Here is a 23,378-nt window from a genome sequence, read left to right on the forward strand (position 1 = left end):
TGATGACTTCTCTCCTGTTGCAACTGGAATTAAAGGAATCATTAAGGAACTCATCGTTGGTGCATTTATTAATAGAATTTCCACAACAAAAGCTTCACTTTAAATCAAAGGGTAATGTTTAAAGTTCTCACAGGCCGTGGTTACATGACCAAAAGTAATCAATTAAACGTAGACCCAACTGAATTTGCACCATAAAAACACTTTGATCTGTGTATGTCTGCGTCATCTGATTGACACGGTGATTGGATCATAGAAGGTGGCGTAGTCCAGTGTTTGATCTGACCATGGTCCATGGGACCAGCTCTTCAGGTCACTCTTCAGTGCAAAGCATTATGGGATTGATCCACCGATATGAATGGGATCCCATCTTCGAGTTATAAACAACAACAATCTGATTACTTAAGTGTTCATGTAAACGGGACAATCTGATCCTACAGTCAGGAAGAATTCAGACTGGCTGAAAAGTGAAGATGTAAAGCCGGCTACCGTGACCCTTGACCCCTGACCCCAAGCCAGACTGACACCGCTGGATTTAGCATTGAGATACGTGTTAGCTGGTGTGGAGAACACAAAGTCCCAGCTGAAACAGAGGTTCAGAGAGGAGCCGACGGCCAGAAGCTCTGGACGGAGACAGACGACCGACACGCCGCTCGCAGACGGCGGGATTCAGTTACCTGCTGCTGAATCCGGCCGGATAATTAATAGGCTGTTCTTCAGCTGCTGCAAACACACAGTGAGGACAGCGGCCCTCCGTCCCACAGTTTCCCACAGTCATACGGTGCTGTGCAAACAGCTACACGGTGCGACCTTGGCGCCGCTGACAGCTCCGTCTGTACGACGCCCAGTCAGCGCCAGCACCGCTCTGTCCTGGAAACAGGGTGACAAAGGCACAGCTCTCACTGAATCGCCGCTCAGGCTGATGCTAAGACGCTGCTCTTCAGGACAGGCAGATCTCAGACTCCGGTGGCTGCTGGGCTTGTCTTTTTTTTTTTTTTTTTTAATACCAAACTCCAGGTTTGGCTCAAAGCTTGGTTCTCAAAAAGGCGATGAGGGTGAAGGCAAAGCGACATTATGAAAGACATGCTGAGCAGCAATCAGTGCAACAGGTGTGAAAACTGCAGCCTTCCTCCCTCGACACAGAGAGGCTAACTTCTTCATCAATGTCCTGTTGTCCAACATTCACTCAATCTAAAACGCTCACGTCTTCACCCACCCCTGGAAAATACGACAAACTGACAGGAAGGAAGAAGGACAAATGTCAAAACTGTCCAGTTTACAACACTTATCAGTTGATATTAAAAAACAGCTGTGTAATTTTGGGTGATTTGATATTTTTCAAAAGTATTTATTACAGACAACCATATATTTGCGCATAGTTATACTATCTTGGCGCCATGTGAAACTTTTAATTTCCTTCAAATAGTTCCAAAACTATTTGGGTGACTGGCTGTAAAGGGCTAATCATTCTCACATTTTTATATTCTTTTTAATTTTTCAAGTCACAAAATAGACAGTTTAACCCCACAGTGTTCATTTATAATAAAAAACTGACTAAAATCACAACATTCAATGATTTGCAGCTTGAAATTAGTCTTAAAGTCTGTTCTACTGTCCTGCTCAATGTGTTATTTACAATAAAGGCTGCTGAATAGGCCCTGAATTCTCCTATGCTCACTGGTTTAAGGGCACTCTGATTAAATACGGAATAAAAGTTTTTCACTATTTGACAGAGAAAGTTGTAATTTTTCAAGTTTTTTGTGATTTTCATTCACTCATCATTACATTAGAAGAAACAAGGACATTACCGAACATGCCACGTTGCCTGGGAATGAGTTAAAGACATCAGAGTGGTAAAAACAGCACAGCAGAGACAGTCCTGTCCATGTGTCACCGACACTTGTGTTTGTGGAGACAGATGAGTTTGAGCACAGCAGCTGTCCTGACAGTCAGCAACACAAGCAGGCAGTAACAGGTCTGAATGGCAGTAAGAGAGGAGGAGGAGGAGGGGGAGCCATCGCCCCCCCTTTCACAAACCACAAACAATAAACTTATTATGTTTTCTCCCTGACTCACAGTTAATCCACGCAGCGAGATTTTTAACAACAGAGTTCTGTTGTTGTGGCCAAGATTAACTTTCACCGAGTCCCAGCAGCACAGCCTGAATAACGGCCGGCGCCAAACCCCGAGGTTAACACACCAAACACGGACCAAAGCGCTACAGAGTGCAGAGATGTGGAGCGTTCCAGGCGGGTACACTCACTTCCCCCTGAGGTCCTCCTCCAGCAAACAGGCTCTCTATCCACCTGATCCCATGTCGGCAGAGCCCGGGAAGCTGGCTGCTCGCCGCAGGAAAAGTAGTTTCCCAGGAGGAGTTAAAGTTGGTGAAGCCGCTGGAAGAGATCCACTATGTCCATCCCACAGGGGGAAAACAAAAACACACCCGACACGAGCTGGAAGCCGCCGACAGAAAGAGACGGCGGAGCTGGGCGCCGCAAACACACAGCAAGGCTGACGCATTCCAATGGAGGAAGGCTGGAGCGGCACGCGGCACGCCGAGGGGACGTCACAGGGAGGGAGGGGCCCGGGGCCCGGGGGGAGAGAGAGGGAGGGAGACAGGGAGAGAGGCTCGATTGTTTCTGGCATAGTGAAGTTGGTCTACTACTTACAAGCCTATCCCACAAAGCTGCAGATCAACCTGCTGTAAAGGCTCCCATTTAACAACATCTCAAATACTGATCTATTAATCAAGTATAATGATCATAGAACCCTGAGTAGCATACTTGGAAATTGAAGATGTCAGTCTCAGAGTGTGATTTGAGGATAACAGAAGTGTAAATAAAGCTATTCCAGTGACATTTCTTCAAACAGAAAAAATCTCCCTGAAGAGATCAGACTTACACTGATAGTAACTGTGGAACTGTGCGGCACACTGACACAGCTGGTGCTGATGAATCATGGCAGTAACATCCTGCCGGCTTCTCTGTGGCATTTGCATGTTCTCCCTGTGCGGGTGCAGGTTTTCTGTGGGTGTTTTGAGACCAAAACATGCCTCATGAGACAGATGGTCAGGAAAAAATAAAGCCATGGTCACTCAAACACGAGTTCAGCTACCTCCTGGTGATTTCAGTTCATTAAAACATGCAGCAAAATTTCATTTTAAAGCTGTGTTTTGTTTTCGTAGTGAACTCCTGATGAAACCCAGCGTGGAAACACCGGCTCTCACAGTGAGGCTCAAATGGAGCTTCAGGACAGCCTGATTAAAGCAGCCTACTGTCAAATACTGAGCCTGCCTGCTAATGTCAAAACACACACACACACACACACGCACTCTCTAAAAGAGCAACTCTGAAGTGGGAAATTACCAACAGCCAGCTTCTCAAAATCGCTTCCCTTCAATTATTGATAAGAAAGCATTTTAGGATAAGCTGGACTTCTGTCAATTGACCAAAAGAAGCCTACCGTATTTTCCGCACTATAAGGCGCACGTAAAAGCCTGTAATTTTCTCAAAACCCAGCAGAGCGCCTTATAATTCGATGCGCCTTTTTTGCGGGAATTACGGTAATCACCCTGATCACATGAGCAAACAACCCCTGCTTGCTAAGCTGCTAAGCTAGCTAGTTTAAACAGAACGGCAAACATGAAGCTTCAGGCACATTCTCCACTCTCCCAACCGCGGAGCACGGCACGCGGCTGCACAGCCGGCCGACGTGGGAAGCGGTTGGACGCCGGGCGGCAGCCTGCACGCTGCAACTCCGAGAACGGCCGGCCCCCGCCCGGCAGCCCACCCGCCGGGACGCCGGGAGCGGCCGGCCGGCTGCGGCTGAGCTGTCGGTGGGGCGCTTCACTCAGGAGATCAGCTGGCTGAACCCCGGTGACCGAGCGAGTTCGATCAGTCGTGGTCGCTCTGAGCTGCACATCCGTGAAGAGGAGCGATCCTCAGTCAAACTGGCTTTGATGTGTCGCTTTTAGGGGTGGGACGAGACACAAATTCCACGAGACGAGATGTCTCACGAGATTGAGTCCACGAGATCGAGACGATCCTTGTACGGCCACGGCGCCCTCCCCTGAACACTGCGCCCTAGGCCACCGCCTAGTTCGCCTATTCACGTTCAAACCGCGGCGCACAGATGACGCCATGACTGCATTTGCACTTCATGCCACTAGGTGTGCTGTTTGCATGTTCAACCTTATTTTACACAGACACCACAGAAGAAGAAGGGCGCCGCAGCCGCTGCAGGCTCTCTCTGCATGTTGTTAGAAAAAGAGTGTGAGCCGGCAAGACGTGGTAAAATGTTCAATGATGCGATGCACCGTTTTCTCAATAAAAGAGAAGAACTGAACGATCGTTTCCGCACATTTTCTCTACGTCGTAGCAATTAAACTGTATGACAAGTAGTTTGTGTACTCAAAAGACCAAGATTCCTTGCGGATAGAACATGCACAGAACAGTATTTCATGTCCCTTTCGACCGGGTTTTTAAATATAAATATGAGCATATTCAGGGTTTTGCATGTGTTTTTTTATGGCTGTGCGCCATGTAATGTATTATTCCGTCAATATTCCAGTTAATAAAGAGTTATTGCCTGCATATAAACGTACTCAATCTCGCGGCATTCGATCTCGCGAGATCTGGTCCCATCCCTAGTCGCTTTACTCACACATTTCAACTGAGAATGTAACCACCTAGACTGCCAACACATGTATTTCTCTCATACTATTCTATACATCCTATGTGCCTTAAAATGTGGTGCGCCCCATATATGAATTTTTTTTTAATAAAAGCCATTCATTGACTGTGCGCCTATTAATCCGGTGAGCCTTATAGTGCTGAAAATACGGTATTTAAAAACTTTTCTAAAGCATTTGATCGATTTAAAATCAATCATATTCATCATTAAACCGTAACTGGTGCGTGTTGTGACAGGTATCATTATCCCACAGGCCACAGAGTGTCAGTGTGACGGAGGAAAAGGCCTGCTGACATTCCAGTGAGAGTTAAAGTACAGCAGGAACTGATCCGCTCAGCGAATCACAGCCAGAAACACACGAACCTGCCAATCCCGAGGCGGAGTTCGAACAAAGCACGCGGCGCTGCAGCCAATGAGGGCGCGCCTCCAGCGGCAGGTTGTGGAATGTGGAAAGGTCAATGATAAAGACAGCAGACAGAAGGCACACGGGCTGGTCCGCACATATTTACACACACAGCAAACATGACCTAGTTTGACTGCGTACGCGACCTCCGGGACCTCTACAAGCTCCCAACACACTGAGAAATACTTCAGATTACCTCAGCAGATACATCAGCATCAACCATAAGGAAAAACACAGGATAAAAGCAGACGTACAGTTGGGTGTTTCCACAGGATGAGGAAAACAACACTCACTCAAAGAGCTGATTGAAAGTAGATGATTAATGGTTTCAGTAATCCAGGAGTAGCTGATGATCAGAGGAATCATTCTGTTGCAGTCTAACTGACAATAAAGGAACGAGGAACATGTTCTCTCATACGGAATCAGTTTGGTCGGGAGCCACAGAAGATCATTTCCAGCCCTGTTAGTGGTGCAAAGGAATTTTAAAATCATTGAAATAAAAAGTGTTGCTCTGACATGTTCACTCTATATTCCCCTTTTCCGTTACGGAAATAATCACTTAACACTCACCAAAGGATGGGTTTCTTCACTGAAGGCAGTTATAGGAAACCTATAAAGTGCTTTCCAGGCATGTAATTAAAGTTTAATAAATAGAAGACAACATTCGATCTGTGAGTCAGCCAGACGGGGATACGGCAGTTTACAGGATTTCAAGCAGCGCTGCAACCCAGGTGCTGAAGTTTCTTTGTGCCGGTCACATGACTTCCTGTCTCCAGGTCGTGTCAGGACCAGTCATGTTTCATCTGAACATGCAGCTCTGGTGAGTTTACGCCATGCTGTAGTCACGTTCACACATGAGACTCAGAGCAAGACTTTACAGCAAGACATCGCCGCCGCCGCCGCCGGATGACATCTACCACCATCATCATACCAATCACCTCTTGACAGTCGGTCCTGAATCTGAATCGTCTACTGAAAACAGCCAAATCATTTCTCTCAAATCCATCCTGAGTAGCAGCAGTGTTGCTGCCGGCTGCTCTCACAATAACAGGAGACAGACCAGGATTCGTGTTTCATGAAGAGTCAATATGTAGTTTATGAAAAATCTGTGTGATCGCACCAATTCATCACCAACGAACTCACAGGGAGAGTGACTAAATATCTGTGTATCTGACAAACTGTAAGATCATTATTCACTAAGTCCTCCATGACCAACTGAAAACCATGGCTCCCTCTTCAACTCCTCTTCAGAACAGTCCTCGGCTACTGAGGAAGAGTGTGAAATGTCAGAGATTCTAATAAGCTTCACTGCCGTGAGAAGAAGTGTGTTTTCATCCTCTCCTTCACACTCATGTGAACCCAGGTCCCCCGTCTCACTGTGGCGGCCGGCTGCAGGTCAGGTCCGCTGATACAGCCAACAGGGACCTGGGTCCACCACATCGTCGCGCAGCCGTCGTCATGGAAACGACTGAGATGGTGCTGAACTGGTGAGGCGCTGAGACGAGCGGTAGGTGGACAGCCTCTCCCTGGCCATGGCCGTCTCTGTAGAACGACGCAGCGTGGCTGACGGTGCTCTCCATGACGCCAGGACACGTTCACACTGAGCAGCAGAGCGGCCGGGCCGCTGGACGGCACCCTCCGCCCTCCGCCCTCCGGCTGCACTGTGTGCTTTTCCAGCTCCACGGCAGAAAACAGGAAGGACCTGCAGCAGGTGGCGAGGCTGAACGTCGGCTCCACAGTATTCGATAAGGCTGGCAATATTTATCAACAAAACAAAAGACTGAAAAGATAGAATACTGCTGTTCAGTCACTTCTTCTATTGTTCAACAGATTATTCTGAGAAGACATAATGTGCCTATTTACAGAACCCAGAATATTCCAGCAGAGAGAGAGAGAGAGAGAGAGAGAGAGAGAGAGAGAGAGAGAGAGAGAGAGAGAGAGAGAGAGAGAGAGAGAGAGAGAGAGAGAGAGAGAGAGAGAGAGAGAGAGAGAGAGAGAGAGAGAGAGAGAGCACAAAAACAAACAGAATGAGCTGCCTTCCTGCCGTGTCCCCCCTCCCATTATTACTATACTGCCATTTACTGCTGTTGCAACAGCAGAGCAGCACAGCTGAGCGGTGGCCGCCGTCCAGAAGGCTCCCTCTGTATTATGTTTGTGTAACCTCCGTACAGGCAGGAACGTGCAGGTCTGAGCTCGATATCTCCGCTGCACGAGCAAACACAGGAACAAAACGCCTCACTTTGATCTGAGAGAAGAAGAAAGACATGCACAGGTTGTTGCTTTTTTGGTTCTTAATCTATAAAACATCTCGAAAATGGAGCAACGTGAGGAAATCAGATCACAGAACCAGAGAGACGTGATACCTCTGGTATTCGATTGTCCTCCTAACAGAGCAGATGTGGGCCAGGGCCATTGATCCTGGGGTTTTTGGTGTATTGATCAGCCCATTTAAAAGCAGTGAGTTAAAATGGACGGTAAAAGGCTGAATGTCAACACAGGGTTTGACTGAGAGACCAAAAAACAAAAGAAGTGAAGAGCGCACTGATATTCAGATAAAAAGAAGCATTCTATCTGGAGCTCAGAAGTAACTTCTCTGTAATTACTCACTTTATTGCCCTGTAAACATGCATCTAGAATAAACGAAAAGCTCTGTAACAGTCCAGTCAAACAGACTCTGCGAGAGTCTCACTGAACGGAGCACAGGCCTGAAATCCACCTACAGTGTTTAGAAGGTGTCAACGCTGAGCCTGTTATTTTAACTCAGTGTTCCTGAGCCAGTACCGGGTGGATGTGGCACTAGTCTCATTCCAGAGAGGATTTCAGGTTTTACCCAAGAGAATGAGTATAGCCATTCCTTCTTACACGAAACAAGAGGAGAAATACATCTGATCTGAACCAGGGACGTTCCTGGTTACTGGTTTAACCAGCTGAGCTCTTCTCTCCTCCAGCCCTGCACTGATACTTCATGTACACGGTGTTTTCTTCACTGATCTGGTGACTGAGCTGTTACCGATGTGCCTCTCCTCCCCCCGTTATGTTCAACAATCACTCCCTCCTACCTGCACATGCCATCTTTCATCCCACCCCCTCTTTTCCTCATTCTTCCCCCTCTCAAGTCTACATTTTTCTCTCTTAACCCCATCCAAGGCTTCTTTTTCAGGCCAATGCCGTCTTATTCCGTGAAACCTGACACTGGTGGAGGGAGGAGAGACCACTGAGGTCCTCACGCTTGTTGGTCCACCACAGCAGAGCAGCCGGATCATCAAGAGGCCAGAGGAAAATGAAGGGAAAAGAGGGAGTCTCTCAAACCTCATAATGTCAGACGTTTCCATTACCTGAACATGAGACTTTAATGTCTAAGAAGTCAGATATAATGAAAGACGGTTGTGATGAGTTTGACTTTGCGCTCATGTTGAAGCTGTTTGAAGTTCACCTGAACCACAGCTGTGTTTGTCTCTGTCTGACAGAACCTGGGCTCAGCTCCCATCAAAGAAAGGACAACAGCCCCCAGTGATCCGAGGCCCCGCCCCCTGCTGTACGCGTCCACCAACAGTCATCTACGACTCCTCCTGACCTCCTCCTCCTCCTGCTCCCTGCCGAGCACCACCAGAAACCCCACTCTGCTGCTGAAGTCCATGTCAGGTGACCTGAGAGGAGAGGCGGCGGAATCAGGGTCATCACTGAACCAAACCAAACTGGTTTCCCGGTGGATTCAAAGTGAAGAGTAAACCCCTCAGACGGGCTCTGGCGGCTGCTGAGAGGCTGAGCAGACTAAAGCTGCTGCAGCTGCACACCTGTTTGCTTAGCTCTCCAAAATGAAAACACCGGTAAACCAATGAGATCACATGTGAAATATCGCTTCACTTCTGGCACACACAGACTGTGCAAACCAGGGGTGCTAAACATATGGTCCGAGGGGGGGAAAACAGGCCTGTCAGAGGGCATAATCTGTCCTGGAGGCTGGGGAGGGTAACACCGAGAGGATCGATCACCGTTTCCAGGTAGTGAAAGTGTCTTTTCGCTGCTCTGGCCTCTGTGTGAGGGGTTAGTCTGGCACCCTGCTTCACGTGGCACCAGCAGGAAGGCGTCTGATTAAGTCCAAATGTGTCCAGCAGCCGAGGACATTGTTTTCCTCATCTCCATTCATGAAAGCTTTGTCCCACATATCCATGATGTCTCCTCAGTACATGTTCAAACCGGTTGAACCCGGGTCCTCTGTAAGCTTTCAGAAAGACCAGCTGACTGAGCTAACCTGCAACAGGTGACATATGATTCACCTGAAGCAACAATCAGTGAGTAAAAGTGTCAGAACTCTTAAGCTTGTCTTCACTCGGGAGACAAAACAACTTGTGTTCAGTTTGTTTTCCCCCACAAAGTGCCAGCAGATGATTGCTGGGAAATGAGGGAGGAAAAGACGCGGCCAGGCTTCCAAACTGAACTCAGACAGGTTATTGCAGTTTGAGCTTGATCCCATAAGCCCCGGGAAATGATTTTCAAGCAATAAATGTAGCTCTGTCTAAATGTTTGTGTCCTGCAGCATCCGTCCCAGACCGTCTCAACGAGGACTGGGCTGTGTCTTCACCTTCAGGACACCAACAGGACAGGAACTGAGGACCCTGAGACACAAGAGCTCTGCGAACTTTAAGCAGGGTCTGAAACCTTGAGAAACTCCCTAAGTAATGAACAACAGAGAAAAACAAACTGTAGCACGCAGCTCATTCATAACCACAGGATCTGTCCTGAACAAAATGGCTTTATCAAAACTGGGGTTTGAATACAGGAGTGAGAGCCAGTGTTTGACTTTTCAGCCTGATTTTCCAGTTCCGTGACCTCCGTGACCTTCTCATGTTACACTACAGCAGATGCCGTGAAAGATTGAACGACCAGCAGCCATGTTCAAGAGAAGATGTTTCTCATATTGACCAGAGCTTCATCCTCCTCCTCCTCACAAACGTGCCGTAGTTATATCAATTTATACAGAGACGATTCTGACCCACTCACAACCCGACACCCACTTCCTCCCCGGTGCTGAATAACTTGCTGAACGTGGTGAAGATGCTGCTGCCAGAGGTCTTCCATGTGAGTGAAGACGACGGCAGAGCCCTCCGTACCGCTCTGGTATCCCAGGAATGTGTGGTGTGCCCAGCACCATTCACACAGTCCCTTTCCCACTCACTGCAGACACGAAGGCCCCAGGCCCTCAGGAAGCAGGGCTGCATGTCAGCGAATCGTCCAGGTACGAGACGAGCCCAAGCATCGGGGCTTGCATTTTTAATTGATCCACATTACTCTCTGAGCACCGATCACAAACAGCAAAACCAAAAATAGAAGTTACAATTTTTACATTTTTAAAACATGACTAGTGGCTTTCACATAATTATGGAAAAAGATCAGCTGTCTCTCTTTCTCTCTTATTATCCTCTAACATGTAGATAAAATTCTCTATTCCAGTTGTGTAAAAACTCTGGAGCTTTGCTGCGTTTTGGTTCATATCATCCTTTCTGTATATTAACCTAAAAGCCTAGTGCACATCAATATGTATCATTCCTTTTTTAATTTTTATCCTGTCTTATTTGATATTCAACTTTCTATTTATTCTGTGTGGAGCAATGCTGAAAGGAGTTTCCCTCAGGGATTAATAAATCGTTTTGGTTTTACTCTACAATGGTAAAACTATCTGAAAAGAAGGACGAAACCACTATAATCAGGTAGAAAAACAGCTGTAAATGGAATGGTTACCACCTTAAATTTATAAGAGACTTCATAAGATACCGTTTTTTGTACATGTTTTAAAACTAGAGTATATAAGAATCTTTGGAAAATGAGTTAGCCTCATCGTAAAGGTTGAAGGTCTTTTGTGGCTCCAAGTGAAATGTGCTTTTGCCAGTCCTGTCCTGGAAGATCCCACGTGAGGTGGTTGAGACATGAAAATGAGAGTCGTAGAGATGAACCTAATCTTCATATTGGTTCTATTTTATCATGTGGTTCCTCTTCAAAAGATAAAATACACACTTAAAAGGTCCGTAGCCCTCATGTTCTCTCATATTTTTCTGTGGGAAAGGCTGTTATGAGCGCAAAAGGTGCAGCCACGGAGAAGAAAAGGAAACTTAATCACACCTGACAGACAATATCATCTTTCCTCCTCCATCCGGATCCTGCCCAGAGTGCAGCGGAACCCGTTCACCTGCTTCACAGGTGAGACAGCACTTCAGCACGGCGATCAACAGGACCCGGATGAACGTAACACACGTAGTCTCGGTGACGGTGATCAAATGAAATCAGACGTTTCCAGAACCAGCCCGTCTCCTGGGTTTGCCGATAAGCCGTCCAGTGAGGTTAAAGGGTCTTAGCAAAGAAACCTAGAAACTATCAGCGACGATTTACACTCAGACAACTTCCTCAAAAGACTCATCACCACCGACCTGAGACACGTCTCATTCAACACACACTCCCTCCTCCCGGCGAGAGCTTCTCCACATGACCCCTATCAGAGCAGAGGCACAGGGGGAGATCAGGTCCGCTCCGGTCCGCTCGGACCCGGACGGCCGGGACCCCAAAGCAGCTAATGCTAGCCGCTGCTAGCCAGTCAGAGAGGAGCGCTCAACACGCTTTAACTTCAGCTCCGGACACCAAACCAGCTCACTCACCCGCAGAGTCTCCAGGAAAAGCCGTTCTGCTTCCGACGCGCCGTGCTGGAAAACTTTCCCGTGGTTAGAAGAGCTGGAACCGGCGAACTTTGGGCAAACTGTGTAACATTAGCCGAAGTCTCACTTTCCCGACGCCATGTTGAGTGTGGGAAAAAAAAGAGCACATCCGGGACACCGCCGCCGGTCTCCATGGAAACCGAGTCAGCTACGGGCCGCCTGACGTCATCAGACAGCACGAGACAAGAAATGGCGATGTGATTGGCAAAGATCGACCTAATTTTTTTATTGAATTTGAAAAACGCATTAAAACACTAAATGACATAAATACAAATAAAAGCACCAAAACTGTAAAACTGTTCTAAAAAGGACAATGATACATCTGTTTCCCTTTTCCACTTTAATGTAAAATCTATCTCAACCTAATATGTACATATATTTTATTCACATTCATTTTTGTTTATGTCTGTAAAAGACCTTGTTATAGTACAAGAGTCACTATTTACTATTGTCTGTCAAATTTTGATTTAACTGTTATGTTCAGTTTTTGTTCTTTAATAAAGTCCAGAAATTGCTTCTCGAAATTGCGATACGTTGTGTTGATTATGCGTCGTTAGAAGTTGTTTTAACAGGATTTTTTAGTTGACTACTCACTACAGTCTGAGCTCTGTTTATTGTTGTACTCATATACTGTTCACTATTAGTATACTTTAAACTTTAGTTAGTAGTTTTATATTATTCCACTCATCTCTTTACCTGTTCTTTTGTTTTGTTTGTGCTGCTGGCAGCTCCCTGTAATATTTCATTGAAAAAAATTCTCAGAATAATTATATGGTTTATTTCAGTTACAATGCATACTTTTTAGGGACTGAGCCCGAGGGCGAGGTGACCTCAAACTGAGGGCACCTTGCCTGAGGGCAAGGAATCTATTGTTTTTTATTCGTTTTTTTCTTCTTCTTCTTATTATTATTATTATACTCCTGGTGTCTTCAAACGTAATTTTGACCCCCTAAACATGCATGAAAACTCACCCAAGTTGGCAGGCACATCCAGACTGGTGAAAAATTTTATAAAACAAAAAAATTAACCCCATCTGCTCTCTAGCGCCACCTACAAACTAGCGCAACCGAGAGACAGTAAAATCTGCACCCCTGTCAAGTAGGAATGTCATAGAGAGACAAAACCAATTGTTCACACGTTGGACTCATTGAGCTCTAAAAATCATCCATTGACACCCTTGACCTAAATCCAACAGGAAGTCCGCCATCTCCCTTTCAATGTAAAAGTTTCAAGCAGCTTTTTTCCGAAACCGTTTATCGTAGAGATGTCAGAGTAGCACGGCCTGATAGAGGAGAAGTTTCTCAACAAATGATGTGAACAACTTTTTCAAAAGTCACGCGGTGTGGTTTTATTAGCCCTTCAAAATAAAACTCACATAAAAAAAAGGGTCGCTACGGCCTGTGGGAATGTCGTAGAGAGATCAAACCATTTGCTCACGTTCATCTCCTCGAGATCTAAAAATCTCTCAGGCACGTTTACATGGACCACGTATAAGCGGATTGTACGTGGAGCGGATTGTAAAATGTGTCATGTAAACGACCGAGTGGATCCGCTTCACTCAGAGCGGATTGTAATTTGGAGCCGATTGTATGAGGTGGTCTACGCCGATCGACAATATGCTCGTGTCCCTTATAAAGGAGCCTGACAGCGGAGCGGATTGAACTGGGGGAGTGTTTGTTCTGCGCATGCGTTCCCTCATAGGTAGTGACGTGCCAGTAAACGGGAAGCAGCACAGTCAAAAAACCAGCAGAGAACGCCACAGTGGTTGAAAAATCACTTTTTTAGTAAAAAACCCCGACAGAAAAAACATTGGTGAGGCGAGATGGAACCAAATCGCGCAATAGCGAGTTGTATAAAGACCTCTATAGCAGAATACAAGTGATCGCCGGCTGGTGTTATGGATTAACTGGTTCCCGCGTTAACGAATGACGGCGGAGGTCTGTGTAAACACAAGCTGATTACAGCAGTTGTTAAAATAAGACTCAGAAATGACTTTAAACGTATACACTCGCTGTAACTGTCGATAACCGACGTTCACCAGAACCACTACGTGTTTCAATCACGTATTGGTCACAAGTTAACACGGGCACCAGTTAATTCGAAACATCGACACGCGGAGCAGAGCTCACACCTATGGGTGGCCGTTTGTGCCACACATCGCCTGGTACAAAACGCCGTTAAGAACGGCGCTTTTAACACCGAGTGCCGCCAGGCGCTTTTATTTTGAAACGCCTCCCGGCGTCTCAAACGCCGAGCGCCGCCACGCACTTTTGGACGCCTAGCGCCGCCACGCGCTCTATAACATGCTAATATTCTCCTCCCCTGAAGTTTCACCAGCCAGTAAAAGGTATCGGTCTTCTTTTTAGAGGAACTTTTTTCCATATATGTTTTATTGTCCACATGACGTTTGCTATATTAAATGTATTAAAATATATTTTTTCCTTTCTAATCAATTTTTCAAAACTCAAATGTTTAAAAATAAATCTGAGATTCTCTCTTTAGGGTCTATGTTTGTCTGTTACAACATTACATTCTCAGTACAATTCAGTTTTTTCAAATAATATCTGAATGCATGATTAGAAGAAGTATTTGAATATTCTTCTTTGGTAGTAAGTGTCAGGGATGCTGAACTACTTAAACACAAATCTTCACACTGGTTATGTGGCTCCCGCTTAATTTATTATGACATCATTTGTTTTATTTTGTTACTGCTTATATTTTTAATAATAAATCACACAACATAAAACAACAGTTTAACTGGTACGAAGGCACAGATAATTATTTCACTTATAAACATGTTATTTCTGGCTGCAGGGACATTTTATCTCAACGATGCAGTCATTGGACACCATGACATCTGGGGAGCCACCAAGCAGGTTGCTGTCAGAGAGGAACACTGCTTTTCCTGGATCGTCACACCATTTGGCTTCATGTATTCCTCTCAATTCCGAAGTCACAAGCCTGGGGTCAAAAAGATAATTTATTGCACAATGTGTAGGTATTATTACAATCTGTTATTACAAAATAGAAGGAGAGAAGGAAAGAAATATAGGCTCAACTATTCAAGATTTCTTTGTTTACACAAGACTCCTTTGTGGGGGTTTTTTTCTATCACAAGGTGGGATTTATTTATTGTATTTATGAGAGTTAAAACATTTTCGGTGAAGGAACTTGATTCTACATAAATTTTGAAAATGTGATCTAACTTTTTCAAAGGTAAAAAATTCCCTGTGGGAACATTTACAATCCTTTTGTCCTGTTCTGACTATTCGCAAACTTTAGCTGCTCTGAAAACAATGTCAGATAAGTAATTTTTTGAACATTTTCCACCCTATAACCCTGTAAGTCTCCTCATTAAGCTCACCCCTGATCAAAAGTATTTATTTTTTTGTTTTTAAACATTTCAGTTTTGAAAAATTGATTAGAAAGGAAAAAATATATTTTAATACATTTAATATATCAAACGTCATGTGGACAAGAAAACATATATGGAAAAAAGTTCCTCACTCAGTTTTCAAGCGCCTGGTGGCGCTTTAAAAGCGCCTGCCGGCGCTTTAAAAGCGCCTGCCGGCGCTCGGCGTTTGAGACGCCGGAAGGCGTTTCAAAATAAAAGCGCCTGGCGGCGTTCGGCGTCAAAAGCGCCGTTCGTAACGGCGTTTTGTACCAGGCGATGTATGGCACAAACGGCCACCCATACACACCGAGACGTGCCGCTCGGCGCAGCGGTGCTGCAGCCAGGGGAGCACCCGCTCCTTCAGCAGCGTATCATGGACTTTTGGGACATTATTTGAGCAGATATTAGCAGATAAAAACTCTCTGCTCGGTGCTGAGGACTGCTGCTGCGGAGCTAAAGACCTGAAAGTTCCTCGTGAGACTTTGTGCGCATGTCACAGGACGCTGTATAATCCGCTTCACCCAGGGTCCTTGTAAACGAGGATTCATCGTGGATCACTACATGAATACACTCCGTTTAATATGATTGTTTACAATCGGATTGAAAAAAAACACCCATGTAAACTGGGCCATTCCATAGCCTAAATCCAACAGGAAGTCCGCTATTTCCCTTTCAAAGTAAAAATCACTCCTCATTTAAACATTATCTTGTCCGAGACCATTTGTCATAGAGACGTCAGAGTAATGCGGCCTGATAGAGGAGAAGTTTCTCTACAAACGATGTTTCAAACTTTGTCAAAAGTCACACGGTGTGGATTTTAGCAATCCTTCAAAATAAAAGTCACATTTTTGAAAAAAATGGGCGCTATGGCCCATAGGAATGTCGTAGAGAGATCAAACCATTTGCTCATGCTTTCGTCTCATCGAGATCTAAAAATCTCTCATTGATATCCACGACCTAAATCCAACGGGAAGTCCGCTATTTCACTTTCAAAGTACTTACTTTGTAACTTACTGCTGTAAGAAACTCTTCACAAAGTGAAAAAAAGCATAATATGTCGCCTTTGAGGTAAAATCATCATGATGATGAAAATGGACGTTTATGGAGTGGCAAGGCTCCCGATGACCTGGACTTCGGTCGGCAAGGTCCGAGGACGGCCTCAGTCGCCGACCAGCGTGGGGGCTCGGTCCCGCCCAATGCCGCTTGCGGCTTTAATTACAATGCTTTTTTTCCTTCTTAAAAATCCTGTATCAACTATGATTTTTAGATATACTGATTGTAAACATTGGTTGTCCCTATCGCTGTTTCATATTCGTTTGTATTGGCACCAACTCTGGAAATTGATATTTGTCGATCTCTAATAACAACTTTACACCTAACACTTTTTCTTTGTTGTGGGACAGAGTATCTGAGATGAAAATGTCTGTATTTTCACAATAAAATGGCTACACCCTCAACATAAAGCCAATTTGAATGATACCTCCCAGTGAAAACAGTGAAGTGTCAAAATTTGTGTTTTCTGTCCCTGTGGCGTTCTGCATGTTTTTACACACTGCTAGCATCTGACCAATTAGGTAACTAGTTTTTTTCTGATATCTCAGCTTAGATTTTTACAATTTGCTTGGTGTTTGATGGCTGTATTGGAGCCTAAAATACATCTAAAATATATGCAAATGTGGTGTGTGTGTGTGTGTGTGTGTGTGTTATCTGAGGATACAGCAACACCAAGTGGTGAACGCTGCCACACATATGTCCATCTCAGATATCACTTTATTCAATTCGACCACGCCGGGCACTGGAGCCAGTCACATGTGACTGTGGGTAAAGCACGGGGTTTGAGAAAGGCCCAGGCGAGTGTGTGTTTGGGCCGATGTTAGTTGGTGTTGTGCGTCGCTGGGTGGAGTTGCTGGGTTTTAAAGTCTCTGACGGCCTGGATGTGTCTGGACTTTCCTCTACTATCAAGTACTGCACACAACAAAACTCAGGAGAAAAGAGGCAGTCAGCAGTGTTCTGGTGTAGGCTAGGGAAATGATGTATGGATGGATTGCCAAACCTTAAAATGTGTCGTACTTTTCTGCCTTTCTACAAAGTGAAAGGTTTCAGATGTGCGCCCTTCAGCTCATCGAGATCAGCCTCCGTACTGAATAAGGCCTTGTTTACACCACCTTCCAGAGTCAAAACGCTGAACTTTCCAAGCATTTCCATGACAATGCTGCTGGGAGCCACTGAAAATGCAACTTTTTGGAACCAAGGTGCAGGTTTGTGAAAAGACTCAGGCTCTGTCTTCGTGGAATGTGATTGGTGCTGCTGCATGTGCATGGGGGCTGTAGTAGCTAGGTGTTGTGCACCTGACATTGCTTCTTCTCTGCGCTATGAACACCTACAGTTGTGGTAATTAGCTGCTCTTTGAAAGTAAACCGCAGACATGAAACATCAGACAGGATTTCTTCAGACTGATGGATTGATTTGAAGATGGGATGAATGTATTGATGAGGGGAGCAGTGTGTTTTGGCACTCTCAAGCCTCCAGCTTCTGTCCCGTTAATGCATCTGGATGACTGTTGGTAAGAACCTGAATGTCTGCTTTGGTCAAGTAAAAATACTTAGTACTCTCTTCAAAAAATACTAGTGTTAGTTACTGTTTAACAATATTTGCATGTATTATCAGTAGCATGTGTTCGATTTAATTAAAAAAACATGAATGCACAAAAACCATTGTTAAAACAATACATTATATAATAAAGACTCTGGTCAACTAATGGAACAATAAAGCAAAGCAGGCATTTTCTGTGTGAACAAAACTCATCAACAAACATGCAGATCATGAAACTCGAGTATGAATTTAAATGTTGGATTTTCTCAGTTTCAGTAGTAAACCTTTATTTAAAGGTGCATTAAGGAGTTTTACAACCTTAAAAATACTTATTTTCCACCATAAATATGTTACACATTTTTAATGCTGTGTACAATGTGCCCTGACATATTCATTACAAGTACCTCTAACAGCGCTAAATTGTCACTTGAAAGTTGCAGTGCCGGTCCGGCTCCAGAGTTTTTTTGGGGAAAATTTGAAAGGAATGACGTAATGCGCGCTCCAACTGGGTAGGTTTCGTTTTGTCCGCCATTACTCCGCCAGATGCTTAGTGAGCAACAACTGAGCAGGATCTTCCAGAAAGTAAGAAGAGACTGGCTTCTAGCACTGCCACAGCTCCACACAGACTCCACCAGGGAGAAGAAACTTAAAACTTACTTGAGCGCTACTAAACGAGCAAAGACGGAGTCCCTCTCTTCCGTGCACGCGAGCCACAGGGAGGAGTTTTTCACTAAGCTGCAGTTACGCCCAAGGCCTGCAGGGGGCGCTGTTTCGCATAAAACGTGCAAACTCCTTAAGGCACCTTTAAGGTGTATTTGTAAGTGGTTAGTTCCACCTCTTGTGAAGCTTTATCACTGTTCTAGTCAGAGATTGAACTCCATGGAAGCACGTTGAATAGTCAAACTCTAGCTGTGGCTCCATCTAGTGGACATTGTGGAGGACTACAGCTAACAGGAAATGAATGAACACTAATGAAATGAATCATGTGTTCATATATCAACATGAAATCCTCCTTCAGTGTTGCTGTATCTGGGAGTGGGCTGGGTTTAGTCTCTATAGAAGCACCTGTTGTCTACAGCCTGATGGCTTCTTTGTTAATAGTGTTTGTTCTGTTTTTCTATCACTTCCTTCTTTGTCAGTGTACATACTAAAATTCAACGCTTACTCATCTTTAATCTTAGTTCTGTTTTATTTGCTATTTTCAACACTATTCTGCTGGGGTCTTTCTGTGTGGAGTTTCCAAGTTTTCCCTGTATTTATATGGGTTTCTTGAAGGAAAATTCTGGAGTGCCACACAGACTGATGGAAAACAGGAGTCTAACAGGTAATATACAGCGTTAGTCACAAATACTGAATTTCTGATTCATTCAGAGCAAAACCCTGCTATGACCCATGACGACTTTCTCTGTTCATCTCAGTGCAAAACATGCTTTTTACATCACATTTGCTGATATTCACCCTGCATATGAAACAGTGTAAATAACATATTGTCTCAGGTCAGGTGTGTCAGTGAAGTCAGCCGGGAGTGATGGGGGTCACCGCGGTGCTTCGCTTTGTTTGTCTTTAGTGACCGATGGGTTTGTCCTCAGGGTCAGACTGAGAACAGGGACTGAGCAGGATGTGTGGCGTCTGGATTTCTTTTCCAGTCTGTTAATGGAAATGTCTGTGACAGCAGTGAGGAGCCAGTAATGAACTCTGCTGCCCTCAACCCACGTGCTCATGTTTCAGCAGCACTGGCTCAAAATGCTCTGGAGAAGTGTCTGGAAGAAGCTGGTGAGCAGGAGGTGAGGGAGAGCAGCCCGCTGGAGCTTCCTGGGGAAGTGCAGTATCTGTTGTTCCTTCTCCATCTCATGGAGATGTGTGTGTTCCAGCTTCAAGTCACTCATTCCAAACAAACAGACTGTCAGCATATGGATTTTGGGCTACCTATTTATCTACAGACTGTGATTTAGATCATATAATCTCATGTTTTGGACATTTTGATCCCACAGTTATTGTGCTGTCTGGCTTCAAAACAGGGACTGGTAAAATAATTGGCAAAATTAAAATGTAGCCCAACAGAAATATAAGAACCTGGATTCGATCCTCCAGACTGCTCACAAAGGCTCTGAGGGTGAACAGTAAAGGTCAACAACCCCGATTCCCTCCAGAGTCATCAGGGTCTGACCTGGAGTTGCTCCCTTTTAGCTGAAGTTTTAACATACTGATCATATCTGTGGTGGTTTGACCACCAAGTCCTTTCTGCTGCCCGCACAGGGCTCTGCAATGACCAGTTCAATCTATTAAGCATCACAATTTGGACACAGTACAGTCACTGGGACCTTTACGCATTTGCTATGGCTGCAGAAATGAAGATGCAATTTGATGAAACAGTATCCAAAATGAAAAAGCATGTAAATAATGAAACTCATTCTTCTGGATAGAGCATAATGGAACTTACAGCAAATGATCCACTGAACGACTTCATCAATGCTGGCTGCAATCCAGCGAAATGCAAAAATCACATTCAGCCAGAGAGAGGAGCAAAGTCCTCTCCAGCCCACATCTCCACTCATTAAAAGAAGAAACCATGACAACAGCATTTTGTCTTTGATGTTTATTGTTTATAGAAATGTTTAAAATGCAGAATGTCCTGGAAAAGAAAGACAGAGAAAGCAGTCAACACTGTCTCACCTGCCTTCAGCTCGGGGTGGAATGCCAGAACCAAGTGAAGAAGTGTGTCCGGGGGAGGAAGGAGCCAGGCGCTACATGGAGGATTCCTGTGTGGACTCCTCAGAGGACAAAGGCAAGGAGGACAGAAATGCAGACAAAAGCCACAGAAACTTCACCAGGAAGCTCCAGGAGGATGAAGGAAGGAAGTCCTGTAGGCCCTCTGTCCAGACCGTCCCTCACAGGAGTCCTCAGACTCAACCACCTCTACTTACCTGCAACCTATCACAGAAACTCCAGACACACACAGCTATTGATCAGGTGAACCAAAATCTTCTGTCTCTTGAAGTAAATCACTGGAAAGAGGTTCTGACAAGATTAATTGCGATTGTTAACCATCTGGCAGAGCGCAATCTAGCATTTCTCGGCCACTCTGATAGGGTGTTTGAGACTGGAAATGGAAATTTCCTTGGGCAAGTTCAACTCATGGCTCAGTTTGACCCAATTATGAGAGAACATCTGAGGAGAAGTCAGGCCAAAGAGCTAAGTGACAATTACTTAAGCAAACATATTAAAAAATTAACTCATCTCCCTTGTAGCAAAGTGCACAATCGATGCAATTGTGGAGAAAGTAAAGAAAGCGAAATATTATGCTGTTATCATGGACTGCACTCCAGACCTCAGTCACAATGAGCAGCTTTCATTGGTGCTACGGATTGTGAATTGTGAAACCTCAAAAGGCATCTCTGTTCATGAGCACTTGGTCGGTTTTCTTCAGGCACTTGACACAACAGGAAGACGCTTATGTGAGCCATTTTTAGGGCACCTAGAAACACTTACGACAACGGCAGTAACATGTAGGGTAAAAAGCAGGGGGTCCAAAAGAGAGTGTTAGAACTAAACAGCAAGGCTTTGTGTGTTCCTTGTGGAAGTCACACTTTGAACCTTGTTGCTGGGGATGCTGCAAAGTCATCTGTGACATCCATCAGCTTCTTTGGTTTGCTACAGCGACTCGACTCTCTGTTCAGCTCCTCAGTTCACCGCTGGTCCATTCTCACAGAACACGTCAAGAACTTCACACTGAAGGCATTGTCAACAACCAGGGGGGAGTCCAGGGTTCAAGCTATCAAAGCTGTTTGCTACCAGATTCCTGAAATTGTGGAGGCATTGACTGCTCCAAAGGAATATGCCATGGAGAAAAGCGATGCAGAAGTTGTTTCAACAGCTGGGAGCATCTGCCAGGAGATGCAGAGTTGGCCCTTTGTGGTAAGTACCGTTATGTGTTCCAGATAAATAAAGCCAGCAAGACCCTGCAGAGCCAGAAAGTTTCAACTGAAGCAGTCAGGAAAGAAATCACGTCAGTGACAGAATTCCTTCAGGAATTTAGGGATGATGGGTTCAACACTGCCAAAACCGAGGCCAGGGCCATAGCAGAGAGGCTTGAGGTGGAGATGAGCTGGCCAGAGGTGCGTCAGAGAAGAACGCCCCGACAGTTTGAGTATGAAGGAAGAGGGCAAACTCAGTCAACTGTAGAAAAGACCTACAAAATAGAGTTTTTCTTGCCTCTCATTGATACAAGCTCTTACTACGTTAAAGGACAGATTTTCACACATGGAAACCTTCTGTGAGCTGTATGGATTTCTCTGCTCCACTGACGTCATGACAAGCACCGAGAAGGAAGGGAAACTGGATGAATGCTGCCACAGACTGGAGCAGAGAATGGATGATGTGGAAGCAGAGGACCTGAAACTTGAGCTAAAGGGTGCAGTTAGATCCTTCCCCACACATATCTCATCACCATCTGAGATGCTTGATTATATCTATAGAGAGAACATCCTAGACCGATACCCAAATGTGAGTATAGCTCTCAGACTTTTGCTCACTCTCCCTGTGACAGTAGCTTCAGGTGAGAGAAGTTTCTCAAAGCTGAAGCTAATTAAAACCTATCTGAGGTCAACAATGTCACAGGAGAGGCTGTCTGCACTCGCTGTTCTCCACACTGAGCAAGAAGTCAGGAAGTCAGTGGATATGGATCTCCTCATTGCAAGATTTGCTGAGGCCAAGGCTTGCTAAATAAGATTTTAGGGACAAAAGGGAGAAAATACAAAGACTACAAGAAAAAGGGACAAAGAAAACATTGAGAGGAAGACAACTAGAAAGAGGGACAGAAGGAGAAGAAAAATGACAAGGACAAAAGGGAGAGAAATACAAAAACTACAAGAAAAAGTCAGGAAGAAGAAAAGAAAACAGGAAAAAAGGGAGAGGAAGACAACAAGTAAAAGGGACAGAAGTAAAAAAGGGAGAGAAAATGTGGAGAAAGGGACAGGAAGAGAGGGACAAAAGGTAAAACAAATAATGCATGTGTGTTCTGTTAAAACGTCTAACTTTGACCTGTTGTTGTGTGTGTTGTCTTCTCATTTCAGCACCACAACATGGAGAACAGCCTCTGCTGGCCAGCTACTGCTGCTGCTGCCCAAATGGGCTGTATAAAGGTCATCATCTCTGTCACATATACAGTCATGAAATTAGAACTTATATAGTGAAATCAATTCTATGTATGTGATCCATCGTAAGTATTCTATCAGAGAACCTACTGGTAGAAAAATAGTGCATGCGCATTCTGTTAAAATGTTTATTTTAATTGACCTGTTGTTTTGTGTGTTGTCTTCTCATTTCAGAGGGCCCCATTCCTGCCTTTGCCTCGGGCCCCCAAATTTGTTAATTTGTCCGACGGAGCGCCTCCCAGCCTTGCTCTTCAGAAGGTCCAGCTCCTCCTCCAGCCGCTCACGCTCCCTGGTCTGAGGGAAGCAAGACAAACAAAAATCAGTCAGTTATTCCCACATATCTTTGGAAGAATCTGAAGTTGAATCAGCACTGACGGTTGCAGAAGAGTCCAGCGTCTTCTGATCTGCTGCGTCGTCGACTCTTGCAGCTTCGCACTTCCGCC

At 45.0% G+C, this 23,378-nt stretch overlaps 1 protein-coding gene across 2 annotated transcripts in view; it reads right to left on the reverse strand.

Moving 5' to 3' along the window:
- Positions 1-11,897, reverse strand: part of pak4 (p21 protein (Cdc42/Rac)-activated kinase 4) — a 30,726-nt gene extending 18,829 nt beyond the window's left edge. Inside the window, exon 1 of one of the 2 annotated variants that reach the window (XM_030109164.1) lies at positions 11,740-11,897. The gene's annotated coding sequence lies outside the window, so the exon portion shown is untranslated. Of the gene's footprint in view, positions 1-2,260; positions 2,476-11,739 lie in introns of those variants that run through there. The other variant, XM_030109165.1, reaches the window with a different exon arrangement.
- Positions 11,898-23,378: the final 11,481 nt, after the last annotated feature.

The sequence above is a fragment of the Salarias fasciatus genome, chromosome 14 (assembly GCF_902148845.1).
Source record: "Salarias fasciatus chromosome 14, fSalaFa1.1, whole genome shotgun sequence".
Taxonomy (NCBI): Eukaryota; Metazoa; Chordata; class Actinopteri; order Blenniiformes; family Blenniidae; genus Salarias; species Salarias fasciatus.